We start from the raw sequence: 19,238 nt of genomic DNA on the forward strand, positions 1-19,238 counted from the left end.
CCTAGTATCCTGACGGAGGGCTTGAATTGCAAGCGCACTCCGCCGAGGCGTACCACAGGTAATGTGCGCCCCATTCCACCCCTTGGGGGAGAAATAAGGACGCACACCGTCTTCTCCCTTGAAATGGTCACTCTCGCCTTCTCCGCCCATGTTGCCACTCTACCGAGTGCATTCTCTGCCAAATCCGTCAGTGCTTTACGGCCAGATGCAGGCACAAGGATGACTGCGTCATCCGCGTAGGCCTGCACCGACACACCCTCTGGCATCGGCAGATCGAGTAAACCGCGCACCACTATATTCCAAAGCAGCGGCGACAACGGAGAACCCTGCGGGCTGCCTAAGGTGGGACGCGCGACCGCGTCTCCCGCATGGGAGTGGAAAACCACCTCTCGGTCGGATAGGAATGACCGGAGCAGTGCGCAGAGATTTCTCGGGCACCCCCAGTCACCGAGAGAACTCAGGACCAAAGGGTGCCACACGCTGTCGAACGCGCCGCGGAAATCGATGGAAATCAGTAGTACGTGTAGGCCGCTATTCCGCATGCCTCGTAATTTAGTGACGAGCGCGTGTAGAGCTTGGACAGCTCCGCGCTGTCGCGTGAATCCGAATTGATGCGGATGAAGTAAATTTTCTCGCGATAGGAAGTGGTATAGACGACCGTATAGCAAACGCTCGAGCACTTTGCCGAGTGCCGAATTCATGACAATTGGCCTATAAGATGTGGATATCTCCGGAGGCCGACCTGGCTTTGGCAAGAAAATAATGCGTCCCTTCCGCCAAGCCATTGGAAAGTGGCCCAGTTTCAGGGACGCATTAAATATAAAAAGGTAGAAATTTGGAAGACGCATCCGGAGTTCGCGTACAACGCGCGGTGTTATGCCGGCCAACCGGGACGCCGTTCCCAACCTGACTCGGGAGACCGCCATGTCTACCTCGCCAGGTGTGAATGGGACGTCGTCCGGTCCACCTAGGGACGGGTTGGCAGCCCTGATACGCATCGCCCTGTGAGCGTCGCTATCAATTTGAGGTGCATCCGACGCAACCTGACTATCTAACAGCGTCTGTGCTGTTTCCAGCACAGAAGATGTTAATGAGCCGTCCGGTTTTTCGATGGGAGGTAAAACGACGGGTGCTGATTGTTTTTTGAAAGCAATTTTATACGGTCGCCCGAATATGCCTGATTTGATTGATTGTCTTGCCAATTCTCTTAGGTACGAATTACGGGCTTCCGATACTTGGGATCGATACTTTGCCAATTCGGTGTAGTAAATTTCACCGTAAAATTTGCGAATTTGGAATTCTGAAGATCTTTGATAACGCCTTCTCATGGCGCGCACCCTAGAACGCTCGACTGTCAGATCGGTCGTCCACCAATCGTTCGAATTATTAATTTGAAATCGGGAAGTCGGACGAGTTGTTGTTAAATTTTTCTTCCTAAAATGATCGAATAAGAATTGAAATTTAGTAATTATTAAGTCCAATGCCACCTGAGAATTCAAATTTGCTCGAACAACGGCATCCATGTAGTGTGATGTAGAGAGTGCATTTAGTAATCGTGCAGTGCCTCTGTATGTTAGTCTCCGTTGTTTTGCGTGAGTCGGTTGACCAAACCGAATTTCAATGTGTTTGTGTTCGGATAATGTTCTGGTGTCTGTAACTGTCCAAGTGTAACCTGCCCTGACGAGTGTAGGTGAAGCTAATGTGAGGTCTAACCAACTGTCAGTGTAACTTGTTGAGTATGTTGGAGGGGATTGTGGGTCGTTCAAGATGACCAGGCCGGAGCTCATTGCGAAGCCGAGGAACTCTCCTCCTCTGGCATCGCACAGCTCTGGACCCCAGGCGGTATGTTTGGCGTTAAAATCGCCCGCCAATACCGCCGGTATCCCCTCCGTTGAGATGAGTGTGTGTCGTATGGTGTCGAGTGTAGGAGTCATAGGGTTGTGTGGTGGAGCATAAGCTGATGTAAGTGTAAATGATGCCGTTGCTTGTGAGCATTTGACTGATGTTACATTTGGTGAGGCGAACAATGGGAATATATCGTAGCGTGTTGTGTTTACAATAATTGCTGTTCTTGGATTGGATGGCACCTTGAATAGTAACCAATCTGATGGAATCCCCGGTATGTCGTTTCCCCTCGTGTATGGATCTGAAATTAATGCGAAATCTATGTCGGCCTCTTTTAATCTGTCTATTAGTATAGGTGTAGCGTTTTTAGAGTGATCTAAATTGACCTGAATAATTGAAAAAGAGAAATGTGAACTCATTTTAAAATTTTGAAGCCGAATAAGAATTTGAATAATATGTTAATTATTGATTGATTGAAAAGTGCCAATTGTAAAAGAGGCGATAGAAAACGAGGGGAAACGACATGATCCGGGACACGATCCGAATATCCATTATTGGGAAGGAATTTAGAGAAAGATAATATTGAAATTTGGAATATTTTGGCAAGGCGCCATCCGTGTGCGTGGTTAAGTGGTTTGGGGGGCGAGAGGGAAGGCCGAGTATAATGTAGGTTTTCGGGGAGAGCTGCGTTTGTTTTTGGAAATAGAAAGTAAGATAGATAGATGTCGGAGGGCACTCCATTGCCCAGAACCGAAAGGAAGGTGTGTTTGGATTTGGAGGAAAGAAATGAAGTTGGTGTTGTTAAGCAGCTCTCGTCTCTTAAGCGGGAACTAAATAAGAGATAGGCAATGCTCGTTTGCCGTTGCAATTTGTGGCAACGGCAAAGAAAAGATAGAAAGTAAGGAAACTCGGCCTCCCTCTCGCCCGCGTTCAAACCACGTTTCTTAGGTTTCTGCGTAGTCCGTTCTTTGCCGCATGCGTGCTACTCGGTCTATGAGTATGGGACAAGACTTGTCCCCAGTCTTATGTGGTTGGCACTGTCTGCCCGCACGGCGGCAGACCGCGCAAGCGACCGCAGCATCCGAAGCGGCCACAGTGCACGCTGCCGCCGTGTGATTGCCGGCGCACTTTGTGCAGCATGCTCGAGAATTGTCTGACGCCGAACGACAATTTCTCCTCGAATGACCATACTGCGCACAAAAGGTGCACATGGGGACGTGGAGGTCCTCGGCCACCTGCGCCGAAGACCACCCGATATTAATTCTTCCCTTGTCTAAAATTCTACGGAACGCGTCGGGCGGTACGGAAACGACGTGGGTTTTGGTTCCGTCTCTCGCCCGAAACGTGTATCGGCGCACGCACGCGGCAGGATCTAGATTTAAATCGGAATTTTTTGATATGATATTGCTAATCAGGTTGTCGTCCGCAACATCTGGGTCCACCCCCCAGATTCGAATGTGAGGTCGTCGTTTTTCGGGGATTCTTATTGTCATCGCATTGTTTGTGACGGCGTTGTTTCTGATAGCCGTTCGCAGATTTTCTATAGTCTGGCGGTCTTTCGCTACGATTGTTACGCCTGTTTGGTTTGTTCGAATGGTTACCGGGCCGATGCCCGCCTCGTCTGGATTGATGTTTGATTTGATAGTTTGGACTACTTGTGTCGGGGTCGTCGCCTCCGGCGACGTCGCTGTTATAAATGCCAAGTGGCCGGCCACTTGCCCGTTCGTTGTAGTCGTAGGCGGCACCGCTGATGTTGTGTGTGGCGACCGCGGCGACGTTCCAACGATCTGGACGAACGTCGGTTGGCCCGCCGGCGTCGCCGGAACCGCAGGCGGCACGAATGCTCGAAGTCGTACCTCCGCCTGATATAGCTTTGCCAGGCTTAATCCAATTTAAGATAAAAGAAAAGGAGCTAAACGCCCAAAATAAAGAAAAATAATTTAGATGAAAAAAAAAAACATGGACATAAAAATGTAAAGAATGTACATTAAAGATACAAAAGGAAACAAAGATCACAACTGCCTAGTTACAATATGAAATGGAAAAAGGATAAAGAAAGAAAGAAAAACCGAAAGAAAAGCACAAAAAGATAAAGAAGTCCAGGAAAGAAGGAAGCAGAGAAGAAAATGTCCGTGGGTAGCCAGAAACTGCAAAAGAATAGAGAACAGAAATATAAAAATTGTGCATTAAGGATTAGCCAATTCGTAAAAAATATAACTTTAAAGTGAATATGCGAAACACATTTCTGCCTAGAAAAAATAAATGTATGTATATAAAGCGGTTACCAAAGTCTGCAATGAAATGACAAACAATAGTATTGAAAAACGTCGCGAATACGAAACTAAGGGAGGCACAAAGAAACACAAAACATCACGCATAAAATTCTTGACAGCTTGAGAAGACGTCCATTACTATGAAATTATAGAATAAATTTCTGTCCGAATCGGTTGGGAGAAAGCTGTACATTACGTACACACAAAGAAAGAAAAAAACTGAATTCTGAAATCTGAAAATATAATATGCCGGTCTATGGAAAATAATTAAGGTAACATGAAAATGGAAAATGCGGATAAATGTATACATAAAAATTGGCCACAAAGAGGTAAACAGAGAAAAGAAAAGTAATAGTAATTACATTAGTAAATACCAAATGACAGATTTAAAAGGAAAAGAAAACAGAAAAGAAAAAGACAGAAGAAAAATGTTATGCAATACAGCTGATATCAGAAAATAGTCCAGTGCTGCATAAGAAAGAGGATGACAGCAGATGCGCTGTAAAGGGCATGCCCATTAAGAGCCTTTGTCGATCTCTTGGGCTCAAGCCTTGGTGAAGAAAGGTGCGTGGTGTCGGTATGACTCTGCGGCAATAAGGAAAATCCGTCAGGCGGGAGTGACTCAGTCCTCCACAACGTATTCATGTATTGCTCAGGCAAGTGAACACAGTGCCTCATAAGAGCATAGCCGTTCGGCATAAGTGGCTGAAAGCTCCACGCCATAGTGTTGCACATAAAGGCGAGCATAGCGGGCATGCCCAAAGCACTCATGCTCAACAAAGGAGCACAGAGCTCTCCCCTGAGCAGAGCGTGGTAGGGGGTCTCCGCTGATGCTGGTGAACAACAGAAGCAGAAAATAGGCTGCAGCAAATATGCCAGCCACGTCGTGGATAATGTCCAGACAGCTTGCCAGACGAAGCAAACTGAGAAGTTGCAGAACACATTTCCATAAATACCGGAGTGGCCCCGGATATGAAACAGAAAAAATGAAGCCAAAGAAGACAAACGACAAAGATCTTTCTTAATAGCAATTATTTTTGGAATAAACGAAGTAATTGAAGATTGAAGGGCAGAAAGAAAAGATAGAGAGTCAGTGTAGATATGAATAGGCATAGAGGGAGACTGATTAATAGCATATTCAACGGCAGAACGAAACGCTACAAGCTCAGCGGCGTATGCACTAGATGGTGGTTCCAGAGAAAGACGGTGAACGTATAAAATATCTTGTTTTGAACTAAGTACAACAAATGCCGCACCAGCAGAGTGATGGGTTAAAGAACCATTGGAATAAATATGCAAGGCGTGTTGACTGAATACCAGAGGGCTTCAAAGAAAATTTAAATTTTATTGAGGGATGATCATTCTAGGGGTTAAACGAAGACTCAATTGCAAATGGATTATAAAACGTGTTGCCATATTCTACAGATTGCCGTAGTTTGAAAATCATAAACTCGGCGCATAACTGATCGAGATAAATTGGCAACGGAAGTGCATTTGCAAGAACATGTAAGGGTGTGGTACGGGTAGTAGCGTAGGCACCAGTAATAGCGAGAAGGGGAATTCTTTGAAGTGATAAGACGCGATCCTTTAGTCTAGAGAGGGGGCTACGAAACCACCACGCTGGAGCTGCATAGGTAATAGTAGGAAGGATAACCTTGTGATAAATTTGACGCAGACGATGAGGGGATACACGGAAATATAAGTGGAACCAATTAAAAAGTTTAGTGGTAGCAGCAAGAACTTTGTAAGTGATTAACATGAGGGATGACGGTTAGATAAGAGTCAAAAACTACGCCTAATAATTTAATAGAGGGTTCACACTTGAGACTAAGAGTTTAGACGGATTTTTGGCTTACGTTTGTGTAACGCGGGAACTCCATTAAAAATAATACGTAAGAACATTTTTGTGGGTTTAATTTAGCCCGATAAGTGTTACACCAGTTTTGGACTAAAGTCAAAACATCTGATCCTCTTGTAGATAACTCTCTACTATTATTACCTGGAACAATGAAAATAGTATCATCTCCATATGCCTGAATATGAATAGCTGAGGAGACAGGAAGATTCAAGAGGTCAAAGATTAAAATGTTCCAAAGCAGAGGAGAAATAGGTGACCCTTGCGGACTGCCGATGGAAGAAGAGACAGAAAGATTACATGAAGAAGATTGATAGATTAATTGTCTGTTATGCAAAAAAGAAGCCAAAAGTAAATACAGGTTTTGTGGACCACGATGTTTCCTAAAAAAATGTAACACCAACGGATGTCAAACACTATCAAAAGCCGCTTTGAAGTCCAAGGAAATTAAAACCATAGGCAAATGTAGTTGCTTATAGCTATGTAGTAACTCCATTTCGTAAACTGCGGCAGGCTGCGGTAACGAGCCTTTACCTGGAGCTAGCACTTGGCCACAGAGCAACGTAGACATTACTTCGAACACGAGGACAACGCTCGGGCCGCTACCCGAGCTAAACGATACACATCAGGCTATGGATGTGTAACAGGAAGTCGTCACTAACGCTTCTCAACGGACACCCCGGCTGGTCAAACTACCTGGGCCATCAGTGCAGTTTGATATCACTAAGATACCCACCAGAGCAATGCAGAGAGTAATAGACGCAGCGCTTGGTACCACAGATGCCCTGTCACAGTACATTTAGCCACCATTGATAATGCACGCAAAATGACCACAGTAACACAGATTCCAATCACGACAGAGGAGTATCTTCCTGTCCAGACGTATTTTGCATCAGGTCCAAATACTCAGCGATGTGTCCTCTATGACCTAGTCCTACCAGATTTCCCGGAGACGGTGGCCAGAGACCTAATATCAGGAACACATACTGTGTTAGCCGCACGTCGTATGGGGAACAGAGGCACTTTTCTGATCACATTACAGGGACCAGATACTCTTCCGGACATATTTTACTACAACGGCCGCATAGTGCGATCCAAAACGTACAAACCTAGACCGGTTCACTGTTACAGGTGCTACAGAGAAGGCCATATGCAGAAATTTTGTCCATATAGAGTTAACCCCGAATACATAACTGAATCTGGAGAAGCGAAATTCAAATGCGGCCTATGCAAATTTGATGATCACGATATCACTTCATCTCAGTGTCCGACAAAAAAGCGAAAGCTCGAGTTAGCAAGGGCTGGACGACATAAACAATATGCACCGTTAATGGTTAAAAACAGATTTGCAACTCTGGCCGAAGAGCTGTTTGATGACCCGCTAGAAGAAGAAGAGCCTGTTGAGTTGGTTGCACAGAACAGTGCATCTTTTGCTTCTACGCTAAAACATGGACGACGCACAAAACGGAGCACAGTGGCATTCACTGCTGATGATTTTCCGGACCTTAAAGACTGCACAAGCCAGCAGGATGCAATAAAAAAGAAATTGCGATGCTTTCAGCACAAATTGCACAGCTGAGACAAAAAAAAAGCACATACCCTTACAAAAATGTCTATGATCACTTTATGCGATGTCTTTAGACAATATGATCATAGAAGCTACCGACCATCAAAAGAAAGTCTTTAGAACACGTATGACCTATGTATGATCTCCCTTCCGACAATTGGCCACCGTGATTGAATAGAATGTATTTACATAGAACGTATTTATACCTCCTATGATTAGCCTATTGATAGCGTATATGGACACTGTAACGACTGTGTTCCGATAATTGGCCACCGTTATTTTAAAGAATCATGTTCATACAAAGTATCAATATCTTGTGTTATGCTAACTATATTTCAAGTGTCCAATAATAATGTGTATTTTACTCACTGTTCACATGCGTGTAATATTTCGTGAAAAGTGTGAGTAGTGAAAGAAACAGATGCAAATTCATACCTTCATTTATTGCACAAACCCTTGACACAGAAACACTTGGTTTCCGATGGCAACGACACTGTGTGTTTGATGTAGCAGCCATATCAAATTTATCATGGTGTCACCTAGAAAGGAAATATACATGCTCAAAATTTCTCTGCCAATTTCACACGCTTTGTGCTAGCATCACACACATCTCTCTTCACTCAGATGCCTCTTTTTCCTCAAAATATGCTAACAGGTTTCCAACCACTTTCTGTACAAACTATACTGCAAAACACCCTCAGGAGATAGAGACTATTGCTGTGTTTAGTTGTATTCCTTTTGATCCTCTATATCATTCGACATTAGTTTATCACAATAGGGGCCCAGGAAACAAAGGAGTGAAATTTACACGCCAGTATGCTTGGTCATCAGATAAACTCTCTCCTCTGCCATTTGCTACATCAAGCAAATACACATGTTGAACGAAACTTGAAGTTGGGTTAGATGGTGCATTGTAACTTGACTGAAGATAAAGCGCACGGGAAGACACACACGAGAAGAAGACACAGGACACGCGCTAACTCACATCTGGTTTATTTGCAGCAATAACAGCAAATATATGCTGAAAAGGGGTCATGCGCAGTACATAACAATCACATAAAGACAGAGAAAAAATATAAGGAATGTTACAAAACATGATCAAGGAATATCACAAAACCCGATCAAGAACACTGATCTCTGCCTTCCAGAGCCGCACCGACGTATCGCTGACACACCTATCTCCCCTTTTCCCGATATGGAATGCCTCCAAAAGCTCACGCGCTGTCTTATCACGGCCTCTGCCCAGAATCTTAATGTCAGCCAGTCGCGGCTCGCACGCAGTGCAGTTCGCGCAATGCGCTGCCAAATTTGTCCCTCCACTCCTTAAAGCCCGCAAATGATCCCCTGCTCGATCATTAATACAGCGCCTGGTCTGGCCAATGTAGGCCTTCCCACAGGTCAGCGGGATCTCATATACGACCCCCATGCAGCAGCCGACAAACCGCTTAGAATGTTTTTTCTCTCAACCACTCGATTTTCCAACACGCGAAATGCGTGAGCAAAGCTCCGCCATCTTCTTCGGAGCGGAGAACACCACCGGCACGCCATGCCTGTTCGCCACTTTCTTCACGTGGTGCGCAACCTTATGCATATACGGTACCACAACAGGTTTGGCCGTATTTCTCACCGGAGCAGTTTTCTTCCCAAACATGGCTCGCTTGGTGTTGGGAAGAAAACTGCTCCGGTGAGAAATACGGCCAGGCCTGTTGTGGTACCGTATATGCATAAGGTTGCGCACCACGTGAAGAAAGTGGCGAACAGACATGGCATGCCGGTGGTGTTCTCCGCTCCGAAGAAGATGGCGGAGCTTTGCTCACGCATTTCGTGTGTTGGAAAACAGAGCGGTTGTGAGAAAAAACATTCTAAGCGGTTTGTCGACTGCTGCATGGGGGTCGTATATGAGATCCCGCTGACCTGTGGGAAGGCCTACATTGGCCAGACCGGGCGCTGTATTAATGATCGAGCAGGGGATCATTTGCGGGCTTTAAGGAGTGGAGGGACAAATTTGGCAACGCATTGCGCGAACTGCACTGCGTGCGAGCCGCGACTGGCTGACATTAAGATTCTGGGCAGAGGCCGTGATAAGACAGCGCGTGAGCTTTTGGAGGCATTCCATATCGGGAAAAGGGGAGATAGGTGTGTCAGCGATACGTCGGTGCGGCTCTGGAAGGCAGAGATCAGTTTTCTTGATCGGGTTTTGTGATATTCCTTGATCATGTTTTGTAATATTCCTTATAGTTTTTCTCTGTCTTTATGTGATTGTTATGTACTGTGCAAATAAACCAGATGTGAGTTAGCGCATGTCCTGTGTCTTCTTCTCTTGTGTGTGTCTTCCCGTGCACTTTATCTTCAGTCAAGTTACACATGTTGAGCGGCAACGTATCAGTACGTATACATACATTTTGGTGCATGCTACCAGCAAGTGATGCCACTATGCCTGTTTGCTCTCATTTTTCCTGAGTGATGCCTATGTTAGCCATAGCAGATAACACACACACCTAAGTAATTACTGAAGGAGACCAGCTACACCAAGCACCTAGGTGAATACAAGAGCAATAATAGGGAATGATGAAGTATATTATAGTTACCCTACCATATGCAGTCACACATACTTTTTGCTACATATGCAGGTAACAAGTCTCAATAGTGTATTCCCAGACAGTAAGAAAATAAGAAAGTGCCACTCATGCCCATATTTTCCTTTCAAGAGCTTGTCACCAAGGTAAAATCTTTATCACATATGAAAGCAAAATTTAGAATACCTTTCTTTTATAAGAAGTCCACATGGATACTGAAGAAACTACGCTGCTATGTCCCACTGCTACTTGTCTCGGAAGTCAGGTTGCCTTGTTACTTGTCGGCACAGACGACGGCAACAGGGTGTCTCCAGATATGGTCGAATGAAGCAACAAGAGGACTGCATATACATATGAGAACACTAGTCAGAACAGCACGAAGGAAGATTTTTTGAATAATAAAGGAAAAGTCAAATGCACAAGTAAAAGAAACATAGGAGGAGTATTTCATATGGTTGCTGAGTGACAGTATGAAAAGCCCAGAATTGGAAACGCAATGCTCCACTGAGGAAAATTACATAATCATAAAATACATAAATACATAATAATCTAGGTAATCTCGGGAATAGTGGCAAGTCTTATGTAGGCACTATGTTTTGGAGATACGTGGAAAGACAAGTCAGATGGGGTGGTAAAAAATGACTGGTTTGGTTTATGTGGTTTAACATCCCAAAGCAACCCAGGCTATGAGAGATGCTGTAGGGGAGGACTTCAGAGCGTTCGACGAGCTGGGGCTCTTTAACGTGCACTGACATCGCACAGGACATGAATGCCTTTTTGCTTCAATTTTCGGCTTACTGCTGAACTGGTCGTACTCAAAATAGGTTGGCGCTACTTTTATTTAAATTTAGACAAGGTCCTTTTGAGGATACAAGACTTGCATGTGTCCCAGACACATTCAGGGAGACATGCTAGCCCTGTACAAAGGCTTAAAACGTGGAGAGCTTGTCTCATTAAAACCCACCCGGCCCCGCATTATCACCTTTTAGTACCTAGTATTGCCTGCTTTGGCTCGTCAATAGTAGGCTACCGACAATAGGAGCTAAATTATTTCATCCTTAAAAAATCATGCAGCTTACTGCTGGAATATGCAGTCACACATAATTTTTGCTACATATGCAGTTAACAAGTCGTAATAGTGTATTCCCGAGAGTAAGAAATCAAGAAAGTGCCATTCATGTCCATCCTTTCCTTCAAGAGCTTGTCACCAAGGTAAAATCTTGATCACATATGAAAGTCAAATATAGAAGAAATACCTGTCTTTTATAAGAAATCCACATGGATGCTGAAGAAACCATGCAGCTACGTCCCACTGCTACTTGTCCCGGAAGTCAGGTTGCCTAGTTTTTACTTGTCGGCACAGACCACGGCAACAGGGAGTCTCCAGATATGGCTCAATGAAGCATCAAGAGGACTGCACATGCATACGAGAACACTAGTCAGAACAGCAGGAAGAAAGTTATTTTCAATAATAAAAAACGGAAAAGTCAAATGCACAAGTAACAGAAACAAGGAATACTTCATATGTTGCTAAGTAACAGCATAAAAACAGCACAGAATTAGAAATACAATGCTCCACAGAGGCAAACTACAGTAAAATGCTTGTGCACAAAATTCTCTTCTAGATTGGAAGATTCAGTGATGTATGCAAGGGGTTACGTGTATCTATTGTGCATGCATACGGTACTATAGGAATACATTACTGTCTGGGAAGTCAACCTCCACACCACCAGGTATCAAACTATTTCAGAAGTTTCTGAAAGATTTCTATGCAATAACCGGAAGATCTTTCACTATCAAACACAGTTGCAAACAACACTAAAATCTAATGAGCCCATGTATGTTTCTCTTAAAAATGTGCGGACGAAGGAAATGTAGTTGCTGCTCCTTTTATTTATTTACTTGTAACTAATACTGCATCATTTCCAGCTATAGCATGCGTGAACACAATGCAAACAATAGAGGTGAGCAAGCTTATGTAAAGATTTAGAATGACTTTTTGCAACAAAATGAACACAAATCATTTAACTAGCCATGTACAGGAGACAATGCATGTACTAAAGCAGAGCTGCACAGATTTAAGAGCCTTAAAAGCTCTAGCAAAACACCCTTCTTGTCAATGTTGCCTTTTCACAAACACTACAGGCTGGCCGAGAGCTAGTTTTGATACAATACCTCTAATTATCGCATTCAAACTGATCACTTTTTCAAATACATTGATAAACACAGGTACACATGGCTGAGCTTTCAAAACATCATCTGTTGGACAAAACCCTCATTATACTCTTGGATAGGTCTGATAATAAAGATCAGCATGGCGAACAGCCATTCAGCGCTTCCATGCAAGCTTAATAGCCTTATCATATCTTACAGAACACTGTTGTAATTTTCAACACCTGAGAACCAAATTCCATGGGGGTTTAAAAGGACATCTTTGAGCAAAGTTCACTGTAGGATATTGCCCCCAAAAAACCCAATCACAACAATCTATAAACACAAGTTCGACAGCCTCCGACTTTCTGCACAAAATACAGTTCACATCCCATGGCAGAAAGATCTCTCTCTGCCATCTATGTTCATCCAGGCAGAACCCAAACATGCAATTTAAAAAAGATTTTTAGCAGGCTGTAAAGGCACTCGTTTTACACGTTAGGATGCATTATTATTTGATAAACCCAAAAGGGCCGCCACACTGATACTTCCCTTCGTCTTGCAGCCCACCCCTTCTGTAACAAGCCCCCTCATGTTTGCAGAACTCAAAAACACACAAAACAATTAAACAAAAACTGTTCTCCAACAGATAAATATCAACATATTACTGTTCTTATTGCTAGTAACTATTTGGCTCTAGGGTTAACGATGCATTTATTTAGGTTGTGAATAAAATGAGTTCGGAAGTTAATTGCAAATCTTGGTGACGAGCAAGAAAGTAAATATTTGTGTATATGTTGCTTTGAGCAAAGTAAATGTTCTCATTTAGTCACAGAAAAACAGAATACCACTTGAACGAACGTCACTTCGATGATGTATTCAGTTGTACGAACTTGACTAAATCCCCCCACTGAAGCTCTATTGAACACTATGCAAACACACTTCATTTTAACAAACTTCAGTTATTGCTCATTTCAGTTCAACGAACATTTTCTGCGGTGCTATCCTGTGTCTTCAAAGTCATACTGAGCACTTAAAAAAGCACAGTCCGCACTCTTTGTAGCATATTTTTATGTTAGGAACCACTCTTCATTACTGCGTGAAGAAAAGTGGCCGTTATTTAGCTTTAAAGTGAATTGGCTGTCTAAACTAGCTTGTGACCAGATGAATCCATAGCTGTCTGCACGCTTAATTAGCTGTACAGTCATAGCCAGTCAAAGCCAGATCTTCAGCCCTAATAGGCCCTTTAGCTCCAAGAATTGCGAATGTGTGCATTTTGGTTAACCATGATCTGCTTGGAGAAAATGAGCCTTTTTCTCCTCAGCAGGCCGTTGTGATAGGCAAGATTCTCAGGAGCTTGCACAGTAATCGAGTTCAAAACCACTGTAGTCCTTTCAAAAGTGCTGCAAAAGGTTACGCATTCTTCACTTGCAAATCAGCGCAATGACAAATAAATGGGCCCAGATAAGATTTGAACAACCTAAAAATCCGTGACAGATTTTCTCTTCTTGGGCTCCAAGATTACCTCGGAAGGAGACTGCAGCCATGAAATTAGGAGACGCCTGCTTCTGGGAAAGAAAGCAATGGTTAGCCTTGACCGCCTAGTAAACAGCAGAGACATTAGTCTGTCAACCAAGATCCGTATAACTCATGCTATGGTCTTTCCAGTTGTGATGTATGGATGCGAGAGTTGGACTGTGAAAAAGGCTGACCGCCGAAGAATTGACGCGTTTGAATTGTGGTGCTGGCGAAGACTCTTGAGAGTTCCTTGGACTGCCAGAAGATCAGATCAGTCGATATTATCGACCATAAACCCTGACTGCTCATTGGAGGGTCAAATTCTAAAGTTAAAGCTCAGCTACTTTGGTCATCTGATGAGAAGAGAGGAGTCGCTGGAGAAGATCTGATGTTGGGAAAGGTTGAGGGTCGCCAGAGAAGGGGTAGGCAGCGAACGCAATGGTTAGATGGCATCCTCGAGGCACTGCAGATGAAGTTATGTGATGTTAGGAAGATAGTGAGAGACCGGAAAGTGTGGCGTGACATTGTCCATAGGGTCATGAAGAGTCGGACACGACTGAACGACTGAATTGAATATTTCTTGAAGCTAATGGAAACAATCTTCCACGCATTTATTTCAGTCCAATAAACTTTCATTTCAACAAACTTTTTCCTAAGGTCCCTTGAACTTTGTTCAAGTGAAGCATCACTGTATGTGTACATATGCTGAGGCAGTCTAAATAAACAGTAACTGAATGTCAGCATGAACATGCACACATATGCACTGTGCAGTCAGCTATATTATGAAACTATGTCAATGAGCTATTAAAACACAGGTTTACTCAATTTTGCCTCAACTAGAAATAGTAGGTACTACTGCAATAAAACAGCTAAGTATATCTCCTGTTTTAAAGCTCTGAAGAGGCCACGAAAAATTTTCTTTAGTGCAGACTATGAGCAAGATTCACCAACACGTCAGTCTTGCGCTAAATACACAACAAGAATCATATAACAACACCGAGCTGGTTTCAAGCTTTGCTTTAATGAAGCCTGTTACACATCCACCCTTTATACTCTCAAAAGAAAACAATAAATGCAAGAAAGCATGAACCAGTAAAAATTTTACAGTTATAAAGCAAACACATGAATGCAAAAAACATCAGCATGTGATACCTACCATTTTAATGTCTCCTTTACAGGAAGGATGCTTTAGGGCAGGGCATCCGTGGCTGATAGAATAAACTGCCTCAACAGATTCATGACGCTGTCTGCTTCATATTCAGGCAGCACTCCCTCGATGGCAGATGAAATCTGCTGCAAAAGCAGTTTGACAATACAATTGTATCAGCTGGACTGCAAGCATTATTGCCAAACAAGCCGTAAACGCAGTAAAAGAAAGACTTCATTAAGTCCATGCTTCTCAAAACCCATAACATACCATTACTTTCCCTATACTATTAAAGAAAAGCTATCTCAGAAAATGAATTCCTAGCAGCTCTAGGTCACATGCCATAAGTTACCAAAAAACTCGATCCTATCATCTGTTTCAATTCTGACCCTTGTCAGCAATGTCAAACATTACTTAACGAAGAACTTCCATAGTTGAAATTCACTTTTCAAGATATGCTGTTTCTCTGTGAAGCTTAAAGGTTCTTAGAAATTAAACAAAACAGAAGACTAAGTTTGAAAGCTCTAACCACTTACTTCACAGCCAATTGTTAGTTTGACCCACATAACTTGCCACGCCTCCGTAAAAAAAAAAAAAGAAAACCGTTGGGACTTAAATAAACAATACGTACTGACCTACTGAGGATAAAAATATAACTATTACTGTGTTGGAGTCTGAGAATTGTTAGGAATCAAACGATATATCAACCCTCCCCCCCCCCCCCCAATCTGTGCCTACTCGAAAGGAAAGCTTAAAATACAGTATAATTTTACGCGCAAAAGAATTACCGACTCTATGTGCAAATAGCTCAGCAAAGAAACCCTATAAATAAAAAAGATAGGTAGCGAGCGATCGCACACATCTGATGGAAGATAAAAATAGCGTCTACATCGCTTTCACGCAGTACAAGGCCTCTCTCAATATTTAAAGCTGACAGTTACGGCTGCGAGGCAAAGCGGTTGTTTACGTTTGAATATTTGGTAATAACTCCGCAAAAACAAACGCCTTAACTATCTGAACTTTGTTGCAAAATGATCGGAAAGAGGCCGCGGACCATCGAGGATCACTTTTTAGAACTTAACTAGGTGCTAAAAAGGCTAAACGACGAAAAATCTTCCTAGCAAATTGGTCGTGCTGTGTGCAGCAAATTAAAAAATGGGTAAACGCGTGTAAGTTAAAAACTGCTCAGTTCAGAAACATAAAATTTTCCGTGAGTATGCGCAAAGGGTTTATAAAAAAGGAATGAAAACGTTTGGCAACTTACATTGAAGATTTCTGGCAGAAAGAAGTATTTTTTTCCGTGCTCGACGTCGCCAAACGCCGCCTCCCCGAGAAGTTTTTTTGCAGGTCGTCTAAGTCTTCGGTGCGCGATCACGTGACACAATCACGTGATTTTTGCAGGAATTCTGAGAGCAATCACGTGACACATGGGTGCCGTAGCCAAGCCGTAGTCTCGGCGTCCGCTCACGCGTGTATCGTGGAGTTCGCTTTTTTTTTGTTTGTTTTTTTAGTCGCGCTGCCGCGCCAAGGTCGCCGCGCTGCTCAGACGAAAGGCGGGAAGCGTGGAATGCCGAGCGAGCGCCGGTTCTGTGCGTTCGCAATCTTTTGCTTTCGTTCTTTTTCTTCCGGTGGTTTTGTGGGGTGGCTGGTATTCGAGGCGACGCAGAGACTCGGAGTGGCGAGCCCGCTTCTTCACAGCGCGCTGCATAGATCGTGTGTTTGCTTTCCTCATTGTAATGAAAACGAGTTCTGACCGTATGCGGGGCCACACATATTGAGTACCCGCGCATAAGTTATTTGCACACACGCCCGCTCACACACATGCAGATTTACAGTGGCGGAAAAGATATAGCTCTCAAGACTGAGAGCATTATCCATTTATGCTAATTAAACACGAAAAACTGATTGCTGATTTGGTTACTTTTACTCGGAGACAGCTTCGTGAATATTTTGTGAAACTTTGAAGCCATCCTTTCCGCTGTATTGATGACATCACTGCGGTATTACCATGAAATTGCGCTGTTATTCGGTAAACACATATCTATTTTCCTTTTTTTTACTTTTGATGCTGTTCATCTCTGTAATGCCTGCAATGTTTATGCCTGTAATGTGTTCCATGTAAACTCTCAAGCAGTGTGCAACTGCTTTCTCGCTGAGGAGCCCCCCCCCCCCCCCTCCCCCTCCTCGGATTTGAAAATAAGGTTGATTGATTGAGTGATAATTTGATTGATTGATTGATTGATTGATTGATTGATTGATTGAAGGGCGCGTAAATGTTAACGTAGCAGTCAAATCGCCAGCGCTACCTAGCTGCCGATCCTTGGTTCGATCGGCAGCTACCAAACTTTAAAAAAATAAACTAAAGGAAGAAAGCGTGCAACGTCTGCTCTGCGATTTGCCGAGGGCAGCTCCAAGCCGTCACAGGTTTGATACCATGCTGTCTACGTTGGCAAGCCTTCCCGCTTCTCCTTTCACACCTTCCGCACTTCAAGGGGGAGGGGGTGAAGAATGCGTGCTTGCGTGCGTGCGTGCGTGCGTGCGTGCGTGCTGCTGTGTGCTTTGCTCGCAGGACGGCTAGACGCTCCCCCTCCTCCATTTCGAAGGCGCGCGCTCCGATGGTCAAGCGCCTCCTTGCATCCTCCCCGCGCATTGGATTTGAGACACCTTGCAACCACCCTCTCGAGAGGGTGGCTGCAGCTAGAACTAGCATAACGTTTTTAATGGATCACAACACACGGAAGGATGAATATGTTCAGCTACAGCTGGTTCATATTCCGTGGTTCTGCATGTTAATTGCTGTTAATTGTGCCGTAAGGGCACAATTAGACCGCAGGTTGCGCGGTGATATAGTTCACCAGGCTGAATGAGCGAGATGCGAAGGCAGAGAGCGAATATGCGTGTTTCTGCGGGCGCATTCTATGCTGTTATGTGTGCTAGTTCGCCCGCACCGCCCCCTTCTCTGCGCCTTCCCTCTTCCGCTCTCTTTTCTTACCATTAGCGCGCCTCCCTTCTCTACCCTTGCCCTTTGCACGCACCTCACCCAGACACCACCTCCAGCAAAAACATAACAAACAAAAGTAGAACCTGTAGAGCACTCGCTCGGTTGACGATGTCCAAAGGCTGCTGTGTGGTCTCGGATAACCTCCGCGAGCGAAACATACGATGCGCGCGGTCAGGAACAGTATGGCCGCTGCCTTGCAGGGAGCTGTGGCACAGAAGGGAATAAGACAATTGCTAACATATTGAGCGCGGCGCTAGAAAATGTCGGCGACGCGGACGCCGATTTGTTTCCATAAGTGGTGGGCAGGGGCGTAGCGTGAACAGTGGGGTGGCTCGACGGCGTCTGGGAGCACAGTTCTAATCCCGATCGTGTCGTTATAAAAGAAAAAAAAAGGAGAAGTTCATTTTTTTTTCTTGTGAAAGTTTTGTCCTCGTCAGGGAAAAACACTCTCCATTTTCCAGTAATTTCGGCGCGTGAAAAGGGAAGGAGGCGGAGGGGGGGGGGGGGGAGCTCGTTCGGTATTTTACTGAACATGTGCATATACTCAATAGTTGTGTGTATACCATCAAATAATGCTAAAGTCCCGCCCATACAGCTTCTGGGCTACGTGGATCCGAGCGTCCAGGGCGTGCGCCTCTTGGAGAGCATCGCGCGATGTAACCCAACACCACAAAGCGCACATTCGCCATCGTAAAGTTGGCGGCGCGGTGGCTGACGCCGTGCTGTCCGCGTTTAACTTCCATTTGTGATGTTTTAGTCTTTAATGGTGCGAGCGAGGTCGATAACAGGACTCAGTGCGCCCTCAACAAGAGCGGACGCTTGACGAAGAAATGCGCGATGGAGAAAGAGTGAAATTGTAACCAGTTAAATTTTTCAAAATATAAACTTATACGTTTTTATCAATGATTCTTGCAAATTGGTCACATCAATTGTCTTTTTCCATTTCTTTTTTTAACAGATGTTACTCATAATAAAAATAAAAAAAGTAATTCAAATATGATTTGCAATGAACAGCATGCACTCGGTCAGTTAATTGGGACTATATACTTTCGATCTGAACATTTTTTCTGACATGCCAAATTGCTTCAATATATTGCAATAGCTGTGTATGAGTGGTATAACCAGACATAATTGTCGAGGGCGTTATACGGCATCGATAAAAAAAAATTGCAAAAAAGGCCAAAAAAAGGAGTTCAAAAACTTTAGGAAGGTGTTTTGACCTCGAAACATAGCCCTGGTTACGCCCCTGCTGTATATTGACAGGCGTATATACAGAGAAGTATATTCGCCTAACAACTTGCTATG

At 44.0% G+C, this 19,238-nt stretch overlaps 1 long non-coding RNA gene across 1 annotated transcript; it reads right to left on the minus strand.

The window, feature by feature from the left end:
* Positions 1-7,968: 7,968 nt before the first annotated feature.
* On the minus strand, positions 7,969-16,282 carry LOC146200543 (uncharacterized). Its single transcript, XR_014705254.1, has 5 exons — positions 16,197-16,282; positions 14,942-15,078; positions 11,373-11,530; positions 10,303-10,457; positions 7,969-8,079 (listed from the first exon to the last, which is right to left on the minus strand). It is a non-coding gene; the product is annotated as an uncharacterized LOC146200543 (long non-coding RNA).
* Between the last annotated feature and the right edge of the window lie 2,956 nt (positions 16,283-19,238).

This window comes from Amblyomma maculatum, chromosome 2 (assembly GCF_055883805.1).
Source record: "Amblyomma maculatum isolate TAMU_Amacu chromosome 2, ASM5588380v1, whole genome shotgun sequence".
Lineage (NCBI taxonomy): Eukaryota > Metazoa > Arthropoda > Arachnida > Ixodida > Ixodidae > Amblyomma > Amblyomma maculatum.